The 12,827-nt window shown below is 38.4% G+C and overlaps 12 non-coding genes across 12 annotated transcripts; all 12 read left to right on the top strand.

Annotated features, from left to right (window-relative positions):
- The first annotated feature begins 290 nt into the window (after positions 1–290).
- Trnac-aca (transfer RNA cysteine (anticodon ACA)) lies at positions 291–363 on the top strand. Its single transcript has one exon. It is a non-coding gene; the product is annotated as a tRNA-Cys (tRNA).
- A 353-nt stretch (positions 364–716) lies between these two features.
- Trnar-ucg (transfer RNA arginine (anticodon UCG)) lies at positions 717–789 on the top strand. The gene has a single exon. It is a non-coding gene; the product is annotated as a tRNA-Arg (tRNA).
- A 1,652-nt stretch (positions 790–2,441) lies between these two features.
- Trnar-acg (transfer RNA arginine (anticodon ACG)) lies at positions 2,442–2,514 on the top strand. Its single transcript has one exon. It is a non-coding gene; the product is annotated as a tRNA-Arg (tRNA).
- A 352-nt stretch (positions 2,515–2,866) lies between these two features.
- Positions 2,867–2,939, top strand: Trnar-ucg (transfer RNA arginine (anticodon UCG)). The gene has a single exon. It is a non-coding gene; the product is annotated as a tRNA-Arg (tRNA).
- A 1,653-nt stretch (positions 2,940–4,592) lies between these two features.
- Trnar-acg (transfer RNA arginine (anticodon ACG)) lies at positions 4,593–4,665 on the top strand. Its single transcript has one exon. It is a non-coding gene; the product is annotated as a tRNA-Arg (tRNA).
- A 353-nt stretch (positions 4,666–5,018) lies between these two features.
- On the top strand, positions 5,019–5,091 carry Trnar-ucg (transfer RNA arginine (anticodon UCG)). Its single transcript has one exon. It is a non-coding gene; the product is annotated as a tRNA-Arg (tRNA).
- A 1,653-nt stretch (positions 5,092–6,744) lies between these two features.
- Trnar-acg (transfer RNA arginine (anticodon ACG)) lies at positions 6,745–6,817 on the top strand. The gene has a single exon. It is a non-coding gene; the product is annotated as a tRNA-Arg (tRNA).
- Positions 6,818–7,170: 353 nt separating this feature from the next.
- Trnar-ucg (transfer RNA arginine (anticodon UCG)) lies at positions 7,171–7,243 on the top strand. The gene has a single exon. It is a non-coding gene; the product is annotated as a tRNA-Arg (tRNA).
- Positions 7,244–8,896: 1,653 nt separating this feature from the next.
- On the top strand, positions 8,897–8,969 carry Trnar-acg (transfer RNA arginine (anticodon ACG)). Its single transcript has one exon. It is a non-coding gene; the product is annotated as a tRNA-Arg (tRNA).
- Positions 8,970–9,321: 352 nt separating this feature from the next.
- Positions 9,322–9,394, top strand: Trnar-ucg (transfer RNA arginine (anticodon UCG)). Its single transcript has one exon. It is a non-coding gene; the product is annotated as a tRNA-Arg (tRNA).
- Positions 9,395–11,042: 1,648 nt separating this feature from the next.
- Trnar-acg (transfer RNA arginine (anticodon ACG)) lies at positions 11,043–11,115 on the top strand. The gene has a single exon. It is a non-coding gene; the product is annotated as a tRNA-Arg (tRNA).
- A 354-nt stretch (positions 11,116–11,469) lies between these two features.
- On the top strand, positions 11,470–11,542 carry Trnar-ucg (transfer RNA arginine (anticodon UCG)). Its single transcript has one exon. It is a non-coding gene; the product is annotated as a tRNA-Arg (tRNA).
- Positions 11,543–12,827: the final 1,285 nt, after the last annotated feature.

The raw sequence follows: 12,827 nt of genomic DNA, 5'->3' as shown, positions 1-12,827 counted from the left end.
AGATAGAGGTATGTGAAATCTGTCGTATACCAGTATGGTGTAGTCGCAGGCATACCTATACTTTGTATGCAAAAAGTAATCGCGACTGTATTCTTGGTAATTTTACTACACATTAGGTCATAAAATCAGACTCTTGCCCCTTCTTCAAATATACACCGTACATCTCCTGAAACAAGCACCTTGACGTAACCAAAGTTTTGGTATGTACAAATGCATTTAAAGTTTTAAAATTTTAACTGAGGTAAATTCATTTAAATCGCATTACGAAATCTATATTTGTAAAAGCTTGTGGGTGCGTGGCGCAATGGATAACGCGTCTGACTACAAATCAGAAGTTTCCAGGTTCGAATCCTGGCGTGCTCGTTCAAACTTTCTACGAATCCGTAGACAATCAAAACTATTGAGAAACCTTTGCTTAGTTTTAAAATCCAAATATCTTCCAGTTTCATTTACCGAGAAAGGATTTGAGACATTGAAGTTTATATTTGACGGACACGGGCAATCTCTTCCATGTGGTGAAATTGTTAGTTTAAGCAGAACTCAAGAGCACTTTTGCAAATAGCTGGTGCAGGATGATCTTTCACGCATTTAACGAAATTTTCATGTCAGTCCTTTACTTGTAAGGATTTGCCATGTGAACGAGATGCTGCACAAACGGATTCAGATTACACCAATCTCGTATTGATGTAAGTTACGTTGAATACTTTACTTTAACAGGGCACGTAGCGTAATGGATAACGCGTCTGACTTCGGATCAGAAGATTGCAGGTTCGAGTCCTGCCGTGCTCGATTTCGAATGTATCCATTCGCAGTATAAACGCAAAACATTGGTTTATTCACACAATGTATATTTGTAAACATTGAGGCAGTTTTCAAAGAACCAAATTGGGATTTATTTGTTTCGTATATGGAAATCAAATCTCGACGTTCCAAAAATAATTTGATGTTTATACGCTCCATTTAGTGGCTGTAGGCTCGCCGGGCGTTGTGGCGCGCGCCTGTAATCCAGTTACTTGGAAGCTGGAGTTGTTGAACCACTTGAAACTGGGAAATGTGCGGTACTTGGACCTATGTCGAGCAGGTGTCCGCGCTAAGCTCAGCGTCAATATGGTCGTCTTATGGAAACTTAAGGTGTCCAGGTTGTCTAAGGAGGAACGAACCGGGTCAGGTCCGAAAGAGAGCAGCCAAATGTTCCCGCGTTGACCAGTAGCGGAACAGCACCCGTGAATAGGCCGAGTGTCGTAGCCCGGTTAATATAGTTGGACTCAACTCTTTTTTGCTAAAAGCTTCCTGTTTCGTGCATGGTACATTGCAGACTTAATTAATTTGTACACACATTGGGCCGTAAAACTTGTTTTAATGTGTAAAAAGAAACTTCAAATATTTACATAAAAACAGTGGTTCTGTAAATGAACGAAAAGGTTCTCATCGCGTAAAGATAATATTACGAGTGCTATGTATGAAAGAAACGTATCTGTGAAAAACTTAAACTTTTCTGAGTTTGTTAGACTCTTACGTAAGGCTTTTAAAATATGTTTTAGCCAATCAGGGGCAATATGGTCGATTTTGTGTTTTGGCCTTGGAATTATCCTAGAAAATGAATTGTTTCAAATTTTAAGATCGCCTTCAAGACGTACGTAAAATTTGGCATGAGTAAGAAGAAAATTTGTATTTCAGGAGGGGCTAAACACCAAAAATGCCATAAAATCTTTGTTTGTATTTTTATACAGTGATTTTACTGAAAGACTGTTTGCTCAAAAAATCTTTTATGGGGCTCTCTCAAATTTTGCATGGCAATTTAGTATGCTTTGAACTACAATATCATTCCATAAAAAGCCATCAAAAAACATGATTCAAACGTTTTTTACAAAGACGCAAAATAAACACTAAAATTTTGGTCTAAAAATCGATCTTGGCTACTTTCATACTACTTTTTAGCCTAATTCTGCACGCGACCTGGGACATTGAAGCACGACAACTGCAAGGGTAGTTCCCAGGATTGAAAACATGCTGTTTTTCGATTGGCCTAAAGTGCTATTTTAAAGCCCTACGTAGGAGTACAACAAATTCATAAAGATCTTAGTTTTTGGTGTTTGACGCCCCCTTAAGGTCAAAATATGCAATCTATATATTAATCCTATATACAGCGGGAGATAGAGGTATGTGAAATCTGTCGTATACCAGTATGGTGTAGTCGCAGGCATACCTATACTTTGTATGCAAAAAGTAATCGCGACTGTATTCTTGGTAATTTTACTACACATTAGGTCATAAAATCAGACTCTTGCCCCTTCTTCAAATATACACCGTACATCTCCTAAAACAAGCACCTTGACGTAACCAAAGTTTTGGTATGTACAAATGCATTTAAAGTTTTAAAATTTTAACTGAGGTAAATTCATTTAAATCGCATTACGAAATCTATATTTGTAAAAGCTTGTGGGTGCGTGGCGCAATGGATAACGCGTCTGACTACGGATCAGAAGTTTCCAGGTTCGAATCCTGGCGTGCTCGTTCATCTTTCTACGAATCCGTAAACAATCAAAACTATTGAGAAACCTTTGCTTAGTTTTAAAATCCAAATATCTTCCAGTTTCATTTACCGAGAAAGGAATTGAGAAATTGACGTTTATACTTGACGGACACGGGCAATCTCTTCCATGTGGTGAAATTGTTAGTTTAAGCAGAACTCAAGAGCACTTTTGCAAATAGCTGGTGCAGGATGATCTTTCACGCATTTAACGAAATTTTCAGGTCAGTCCTTTACTTGTAAGGATTTGCCATGTGAACGAGATGCTGCACAAACGGATTCAGATTACACCAATCTCGTATTGATGTAAGTTACGTTGAATACTTTACTTTAACGGGGCACGTAGCGTAATGGATAACGCGTCTGACTTCGGATCAGAAGAATGCAGGTTCGAGTCCTGCCGTGCTCGATTTCGAATGTATCCATTCGCAGTATAAACGCAAAACATTGGTTTATTCACACAATGTATATTTGTAAACATTGAAGCAGTTTTCAAAGAACCAAATTGGGATTTATTAGTTTCGTATATGGAAATCAAATCTCGACGTTCCAAAAATAATTTGATGTTTATACGCTCCATTTAGTGGCTGTAGGCTCGCCGGGCGTTGTGGCGCGCGCCTGTAATCCAGTTACTTGGAAGCTGGAGTTGTTGAACAACTTGAAACTGGGAAATGTGCGGTACTTGGACCTATGTCGAGCAGGTGTCCGCGCTAAGCTCAGCGTCAATATGGTTGTCTTATGGAAACTTAAGGTGTCCAGGTTGTCTAAGGAGGAACGAACCGGGTCAGGTCCGAAAGGGAGCAGCCAAAAGTTCCCGCGTTGACCAGTAGCGGGACAGCACCCGTGAATAGGCCGAGTGTCGTAGCCCGGTTAATATAGTTGGACTCAACTCTTTTTTGCTAAAAGCTTCCTGTTTCGTGCATGGTACATTGCAGACTTAATTAATTCGTACACACATTGGGCCGTAAAACTTGTTTTAATGTGTAAAAAAGAAACTTCAAATATTTACATAAAAACAGTGGTTCTGTAAATGAACGAAAAGGTTCTCATCGCTTAAAGATAATATTACGAGTGCTATGTATGAAAGAAACGTATCTGTGAAAAACTTAAACTTTTCTGAGTTTGTTAGACTCTTACGTAAGGCTTTTAAAATATGTTTTAGCCAATCAGGGGCAATATGGTCGATTTTGTGTTTTGGCCTTGGAATTATCCTAGAAAATGAATTGTTTCAAATTTTAAGATCGCCTTCAAGACGTACGTAAAATTTGGCATGAGTAAGAAGAAAATTTGTATTTCAGGAGGGGCTAAACACCAAAAATGCCATAAAATCTTTGTTTGTATTTTTATACAGTGATTTTACTGAAAGACTGTTTGCTCAAAAAATCTTTTATGGGGCTCTCTGAAATTTTGCATGGCAATTTAGTATGCTTTGAACTACAATATCATTCCATAAAAAGCCATCAAAAAACATGATTCAAACGTTTTTTACAAAGACGCAAAATAAACACTAAAATTTTGGTCTAAAAATCGATCTTGGCTACTTTCATACTACTTTTTAGCCTAATTCTGCACGCGACCTGGGACATTGAAGCACGCCAACTGCAAGGGTAGTTCCCAGGATTGAAAACATGCTGTTTTTCGATTGGCCTAAAGTGCTATTTTAAAGCCCTACGTAGGAGTACAACAAATTCATAAAGATCTTAGTTTTTGGTGTTTGACGCCCCCTTAAGGTCAAAATATGCAATCTATATATTAATCCTATATACAGCGGGAGATAGAGGTATGTGAAATCTGTCGTATACCAGTATGGTGTAGTCGCAGGCAAACCTATACTTTGTATGCAAAAAGTAATCGCGACTGTATTCTTGGTAATTTTACTACACATTAGGTCATAAAATCAGACTCTTGCCCCTTTTTCAAATATACACCGTACATCTCCTAAAACAAGCACCTTGACGTAACCAAAGTTTTGGTATGTACAAATGCATTTAAAGTTTTAAAATTTTAACTGAGGTAAATTCATTTAAATCGCATTACGAAATCGATATTTGTAAAAGCTTGTGGGTGCGTGGCGCAATGGATAACGCGTCTGACTACGGATCAGAAGTTTCCAGGTTCGAATCCTGGCGTGCTCGTTCAAACTTTCTACGAATCCGTAGACAATCAAAACTATTGAGAAACCTTTGCTTAGTTTTAAAATCCAAATATCTTCCAGTTTCATTTACCGAGAAAGGATTTGAGACATTGACGTTTATACTTGACGGACACGGGCAATCTCTTCCATGTGGTGAAATTGTTAGTTTAAGCAGAACTCAAGAGCACTTTTGCATAGAGCTGGTGCAGGATGATCTTTCACGCATTTAACGAAATTTTCATGTCAGTCCTTTACTTGTAAGGATTTGCCATGTGAACGAGATGCTGCACAAACGGATTCAGATTACACCAATCTCGTATTGATGTAAGTTACGTTGAATACTTTACTTTAACAGGGCACGTAGCGTAATGGATAACGCGTCTGACTTCGGATCAGAAGATTGCAGGTTCGAGTCCTGCCGTGCTCGATTTCGAATGTATCCATTCGCAGTATAAACGCAAAACATTGGTTTATTCACACAATGTATATTTGTAAACATTGAGGCAGTTTTCAAAGAACCAAATTGGGATTTATTTGTTTCGTATATGGAAATCAAATCTCGACGTTCCAAAAATAATTTGATGTTTATACGCTCCAATTAGTGGCTGTAGGCTCGCCGGGCGTTGTGGCGCGCGCCTGTAATCCAGTTACTTGGAAGCTGGAGTTGTTGAACAACTTGAAACTGGGAAATGTGCGGTACTTGGACCTATGTCGAGCAGGTGTCCGCGCTAAGCTCAGCGTCAATATGGTCGTCTTATGGAAACTTAAGGTGTCCAGGTTGTCTAAGGAGGAACGAACCACGTCAGGTCCGAAAGGGAGCAGCCAAAAGTTCCCACGTTGACCAGTAGCGGGACAGCACCCGTGAATAGGCCGAGTGTCGTAGCCCGGTTAATATAGTTGGACTCAACTCTTTTTTGCTGAAAGCTTCCTGTTTCGTGCATGGTACATTGCAGACTTAATTAATTCGTACACACATTGGGCCGTAAAACTTGTTTTAATGTGTAAAAAAGAAACTTCAAATATTTACATAAAAACAGTGGTTCTGTAAATGAACGAAAAGGTTCTCATCGCGTAAAGATAATATTACGAGTGCTATGTATGAAAGAAACGTATCTGTGAAAAACTTAAACTTTTCTGAGTTTGTTAGACTCTTACGTAAGGCTTTTAAAATATGTTTTAGCCAATCAGGGGCAATATGGTCGATTTTGTGTTTTGGCCTTGGAATTATCCTAGAAAATGAATTGTTTCAAATTTTAAGATCGCCTTCAAGACGTACGTAAAATTTGGCATAAGTAAGAAGAAAATTTGTATTTCAGGAGGGGCTAAACACCAAAAATGCCATAAAATCTTTGTTTGTATTTTTATACAGTGATTTTACTGAAAGACTGTTTGCTCAAAAAATCTTTTATGGGGCTCTCTCAAATTTTGCATGGCAATTTAGTATGCTTTGAACTACAATATCATTCCATAAAAAGCCATCAAAAAACATGATTCAAACGTTTTTTACAAAGACGCAAAATAAACACTAAAATTTTGGTCTAAAAATCGATCTTGGCTACTTTCATACTACTTTTTAGCCTAATTCTGCACGCGACCTGGGACATTGAAGCACGACAACTGCAAGGGTAGTTCCCAGGATTGAAAACATGCTGTTTTTCGATTGGCCTAAAGTGCTATTTTAAAGCCCTACGTAGGAGTACAACAAATTCATAAAGATCTTAGTTTTTGGTGTTTGACGCCCCCTTAAGGTCAAAATATGCAATCTATATATTAATCCTATATACAGCGGGAGATAGAGGTATGTGAAATCTGTCGTATACCAGTATGGTGTAGTCGCAGGCATACCTATACTTTGTATGCAAAAAGTAATCGCGACTGTATTCTTGGTAATTTTACTACACATTAGGTCATAAAATCAGACTCTTGCCCCTTCTTCAAATATACACCGTACATCTCCTAAAACAAGCACCTTGACGTAACCAAAGTTTTGGTATGTACAAATGCATTTAAAGTTTTAAAATTTTAACTGAGGTAAATTCATTTAAATCGCATTACGAAATCGATATTTGTAAAAGCTTGTGGGTGCGTGGCGCAATGGATAACGCGTCTGACTACGGATCAGAAGTTTCCAGGTTCGAATCCTGGCGTGCTCGTTCAAACTTTCTACGAATCCGTAGACAATCAAAACTATTGAGAAACCTTTGCTTAGTTTTAAAATCCAAATATCTTCCAGTTTCATTTACCGAGAAAGGTTTTGAGACATTGACGTTTATACTTGACGGACACGGGCAATCTGTTCCATGTGGTGAAATTGTTAGTTTAAGCAGAACTCAAGAGCACTTTTGCAAAGAGCTGGTGCAGGATGATCTTTCACGCATTTAACGAAATTTTCAGGTCAGTCCTTTACTTGTAAGGATTTGCCATGTGAACGAGATGCTGCACAAACGGATTCAGATTACACCAATCTCGTATTGATGTAAGTTACGTTGAATACTTTACTTTAACAGGGCACGTAGCGTAATGGATAACGCGTCTGACTTCGGATCAGAAGATTGCAGGTTCGAGTCCTGCCGTGCTCGATTTCGAATGTATCCATTCGCAGTATAAACGCAAAACATTGGTTTATTCACACAATGTATATTTGTAAACATTGAGGCAGTTTTCAAAGAACCAAATTGGGATTTATTTGTTTCGTATATGGAAATCAAATCTCGACGTTCCAAAAATAATTTGATGTTTATACGCTCCATTTAGTGGCTGTAGGCTCGCCGGGCGTTGTGGCGCGCGCCTGTAATCCAGTTACTTGGAAGCTGGAGTTGTTGAACAACTTGAAACTGGGAAATGTGCGGTACTTGGACCTATGTCGAGCAGGTGTCCGCGCTAAGCTCAGCGTCAATATGGTCGTCTTATGGAAACTTAAGGTGTCAAGGTTGTCTAAGGAGGAACGAACCAGGTCAGGTCCGAAAGGGAGCAGCCAAAAGTTCCCACGTTGACCAGTAGCGGGACAGCACCCGTGAATAGGCCGAGTGTCGTAGCCCGGTTAATATAGTTGGACTCAACTCTTTTTTGCTGAAAGCTTCCTGTTTCGTGCATGGTACATTGCAGACTTAATTAATTCGTACACACATTGGGCCGTAAAACTTGTTTTAATGTGTAAAAAAGAAACTTCAAATATTTACATAAAAACAGTGGTTCTGTAAATGAACGAAAAGGTTCTCATCGCGTAAAGATAATATTACGAGTGCTATGTATGAAAGAAACGTATCTGTGAAAAACTTAAACTTTTCTGAGTTTGTTAGACTCTTACGTAAGGCTTTTAAAATATGTTTTAGCCAATCAGGGGCAATATGGTCGATTTTGTGTTTTGGCCTTGGAATTATCCTAGAAAATGAATTGTTTCAAATTTTAAGATCGCCTTCAAGACGTACGTAAAATTTGGCATGAGTAAGAAGAAAATTTGTATTTCAGGAGGGGCTAAACACCAAAAATGCCATAAAATCTTTGTTTGTATTTTTATACAGTGATTTTACTGAAAGACTGTTTGCTCAAAAAATCTTTTATGGGGCTCTCTCAAATTTTGCATGGCAATTTAGTATGCTTTGAACTACAATATCATTCCATAAAAAGCCATCAAAAAACATGATTCAAACGTTTTTTACAAAGACGCAAAATAAACACTAAAATTTTGGTCTAAAAATCGATCTTGGCTACTTTCATACTACTTTTTAGCCTAATTCTGCACGCGACCTGGGACATTGAAGCACGCCAACTGCAAGGGTAGTTCCCAGGATTGAAAACATGCTGTTTTTCGATTGGCCTAAAGTGCTATTTTAAAGCCCTACGTAGGAGTACAACAAAATCATAAAGATCTTAGTTTTTGGTGTTTGACGCCCCCTTAAGGTCAAAATATGCAATCTATATATTAATCCTATATACAGCGGGAGATAGAGGTATGTGAAATCTGTCGTATACCAGTATGGTGTAGTCGCAGGCATACCTATACTTTGTATGCAAAAAGTAATCGCGACTGTATTCTTGGTAATTTTACTACACATTAGGTCATAAAATCAGACTCTTGCCCCTTCTTCAAATATACACCGTACATCTCCTAAAACAAGCACCTTGACGTAACCAAAGTTTTGGTATGTACAAATGCATTTAAAGTTTTAAAATTTTAACTGAGGTAAATTCATTTAAATCGCATTACGAAATCTATATTTGTAAAAGCTTGTGGGTGCGTGGCGCAATGGATAACGCGTCTGACTACGGATCAGAAGTTTCCAGGTTCGAATCCTGGCGTGCTCGTTCAACTTTCTACGAATCCGTAAACAATCAAAACTATTGAGAAACCTTTGCTTAGTTTTAAAATCCAAATATCTTCCAGTTTCATTTACCGAGAAAGGATTTGAGAAATTGACGTTTATACTTGACGGACACGGGCAATCTCTTCCATGTGGTGAAATTGTTAGTTTAAGCAGAACTCATGAGCACTTTTGCAAATAGCTGGTGCAGGATGATCTTTCACGCATTTAACGAAATTTTCAGGTCAGTCCTTTACTTGTAAGGATTTGCCATGTGAACGAGATGCTGCACAAACGGATTCAGATTACACCAATCTCGTATTGATGTAAGTTACGTTGAATACTTTTCTTTAATAGGGCACGTAGCGTAATGGATAACGCGTCTGACTTCGGATCAGAAGATTGCAGGTTCGAGTCCTGCCGTGCTCGATTTCGAATGTATCCATTCGCAGTATAAACGCAAAACATTGGTTTATTCACACAATGTATATTTGTAAACATTGAGGCAGTTTTCAAAGAACCAAATTGGGATTTATTTGTTTCGTATATGGAAATCAAATCTCGACGTTCCAAAAATAATTTGATGTTTATACGCTCCATTTAGTGGCTGTAGGCTCGCCGGGCGTTGTGGCGCGCGCCTGTAATCCAGTTACTTGGAAGCTGGAGTTGTTGAACAACTTGAAACTGGGAAATGTGCGGTACTTGGACCTATGTCGAGCAGGTGTCCGCGCTAAGCTCAGCGTCAATATGGTCGTCTTATGGAAACTTAAGGTGTCCAGGTTGTCTAAGGAGGAACGAACCGGGTCAGGTCCGAAAGGGAGCAGCCAAAAGTTCTCGCGTTGACCAGTAGCGGGACAGCACCCGTGAATAGGCCGAGTGTCGTAGCCCGGTTAATATAGTTGGACTCAACTCTTTTTTGCTAAAAGCTTCCTGTTTCGTGCATGGTACATTGCAGACTTAATTAATTTGTACACACATTGGGCCGTAAAACTTGTTTTAATGTGTAAAAAAGAAACTTCAAATATTTACATAAAAACAGTGGTTCTGTAAATGAACGAAAAGGTTCTCATCGCGTAAAGATAATATTACGAGTGCTATGTATGAAAGAAACGTATCTTTGAAAAACTTAAACTTTTCTGAGTTTGTTAGACTCTTACGTAAGGCTTTTAAAATATGTTTTAGCCAATCAGGGGCAATATGGTCGATTTTGTGTTTTGGCCTTGGAATTATCCTAGAAAATGAATTGTTTCAAATTTTAAGATCGCCTTCAAGACGTACGTAAAATTTGGCATGAGTAAGAAGAAAATTTGTATTTCAGGAGGGGCTAAACACCAAAAATGCCATAAAATCTTTGTTTGTATTTTTATACAGTGATTTTACTGAAAGACTGTTTGCTCAAAAAATCTTTTATGGGGCTCTCTGAAATTTTGCATGGCAATTTAGTATGCTTTGAACTATCATTCCATAAAAAGCCATCAAAAAACATGATTCAAACGTTTTTTACAAAGACGCAAAATAAACACTAAAATTTTGGTCTAAAAATCGATCTTGGCTACTTTCATACTACTTTTTAGCCTAATTCTGCACGCGACCTGGGACATTGAAGCACGACAACTGCAAGGGTAGTTCCCAGGATTGAAAACATGCTGTTTTTCGATTGGCCTAAAGTGCTATTTTAAAGCCCTACGTAGGAGTACAACAAATTCATAAAGATCTTAGTTTTTGGTGTTTGACGCCCCCTTAAGGTCGAAATATGCAATCTATATATTAATCCTATATACAGCGGGAGATAGAGGTATGTGAAATCTGTCGTATACCAGTATGGTGTAGTCGCAGGCATACCTATACTTTGTATGCAAAAAGTAATCGCGACTGTATTCTTGGTAATTTTACTACACATTAGGTCATAAAATCAGACTCTTGCCCCTTCTTCAAATATACACCGTACATCTCCTAAAACAAGCACCTTGACGTAACCAAAGTTTTGGTATGTACAAATGCATTTAAAGTTTTAAAATTTTAACTGAGGTAAATTCATTTAAATCGCATTACGAAATCGATATTTGTAAAAGCTTGTGGGTGCGTGGCGCAATGGATAACGCGTCTGACTACGGATCAGAAGTTTCCAGGTTCGAATCCTGGCGTGCTCGTTCAAACTTTCTACGAATCCGTAGACAATCAAAACTATTGAGAAACCTTTGCTTAGTTTTAAAATCCAAATATCTTCCAGTTTCATTTACCGAGAAAGGATTTGAGACATATGAAGTTTATACTTGACGGACACGGGCAATCTCTTCCATGTGGTGAAATTGTTAGTTTAAGCAGAACTCAAGAGCACTTTTGCAAATAGCTGGTGCAGGATGATCTTTCACGCATTTAACGAAATTTTCAGGTCAGTCCTTTACTTGTAAGGATTTGCCATGTGAACGAGATGCTGCACAAACTGATTCAGATTACACCAATCTCGTATTGATGTAAGTTACGTTGAATACTTTTCTTTAACAGGGCACGTAGCGTAATGGATAACGCGTCTGACTTCGGATCAGAAGATTGCAGGTTCGAGTCCTGCCGTGCTCGATTTCGAATGTATCCATTCGCAGAATAAACGCAAAACATTGGTTTATTCACACAATGTATATTTGTAAACATTGAGGCAGTTTTCAAAGAACCAAATTGGGATTTATTTGTTTCGTATATGGAAATCAAATCTCGACGTTCCAAAAATAATTTGATGTTTATACGCTCCATTTAGTGGCTGTAGGCTCGCCGGGCGTTGTGGCGCGCGCCTGTAATCCAGTTACTTGGAAGCTGGAGTTGTTGAACAACTTGAAACTGGGAAATGTGCGGTACTTGGACCTATGTCGAGCAGGTGTCCGCGCTAAGCTCAGCGTCAATATGGTCGTCTTATGGGAACGTAAGGTGTCCAGGTTGTCTAAGGAGGAACGAACCGGGTCAGGTCCGAAAGGGAGCAGTTAAAAGTTCTCGCGTTGACCAGTAGCGGGACAGCACCCGTGAATAGGCCGAGTGTCGTAGCCCGGTTAATATAGTTGGACTCAACTCTTTTTTGCTAAAAGCTTCCTGTTTCGTGCATGGTACATTGCAGACTTAATTAATTTGTACACACATTGGGCCGTAAAACTTGTTTTAATGTGTAAAAAAGAAACTTCAAATATTTACATAAAAACAGTGGTTCTGTAAATGAACGAAAAGGTTCTCATCGCGTAAAGATAATATTACGAGTGCTATGTATGAAAGAAACGTATCTGTGAAAAACTTAAACTTTTCTGAGTTTGTTAGACTCTTACGTAAGGCTTTTAAAATATGTTTTAGCCAATCAGGGGCAATATGGTCGATTTTGTGTTTTGGCCTTGGAATTATCCTAGAAAATGAATTGTTTCAAATTTTAAGATCGCCTTCAAGACGTACGTAAAATTTGGCATGAGTAAGAAGAAAATTTGTATTTCAGGAGGGGCTAAACACCAAAAATGCCATAAAATCTTTGTTTGTATTTTTATACAGTGATTTTACTGAAAGACTGTTTTCTCAAAAAATCTTTTATGGGGGTCTCTGAAATTTTGCATGGCAATTTAGTATGCTTTGAACTACAACATCATTCCATAAAAAGCCATCAAAAAACATGATTCAAACGTTTTTTACAAAGACGCAAAATAAACACTAAAATTTTGGTCTAAAAATCGATCTTGGCTACTTTCATACTACTTTTTAGCCTAATTCTGCACGCGACCTGGGACATTGAAGCACGACAACTGCAAGGGTAGTTCCCAGGATTGAAAACATGCTGTTTTTCGATTGGCCTAAAGTGCTATTTTAAAGCCCTACGTAGGAGTACAACAAATTCATA

This window comes from Clavelina lepadiformis, chromosome 7 (genome assembly GCF_947623445.1).
Source record: "Clavelina lepadiformis chromosome 7, kaClaLepa1.1, whole genome shotgun sequence".
In the NCBI taxonomy this organism is placed as follows: Eukaryota; Metazoa; Chordata; class Ascidiacea; order Aplousobranchia; family Clavelinidae; genus Clavelina; species Clavelina lepadiformis.
Note: the sequence above shows the minus strand (reverse complement) of the source record. Positions and strands in the feature narration are given on the sequence as shown.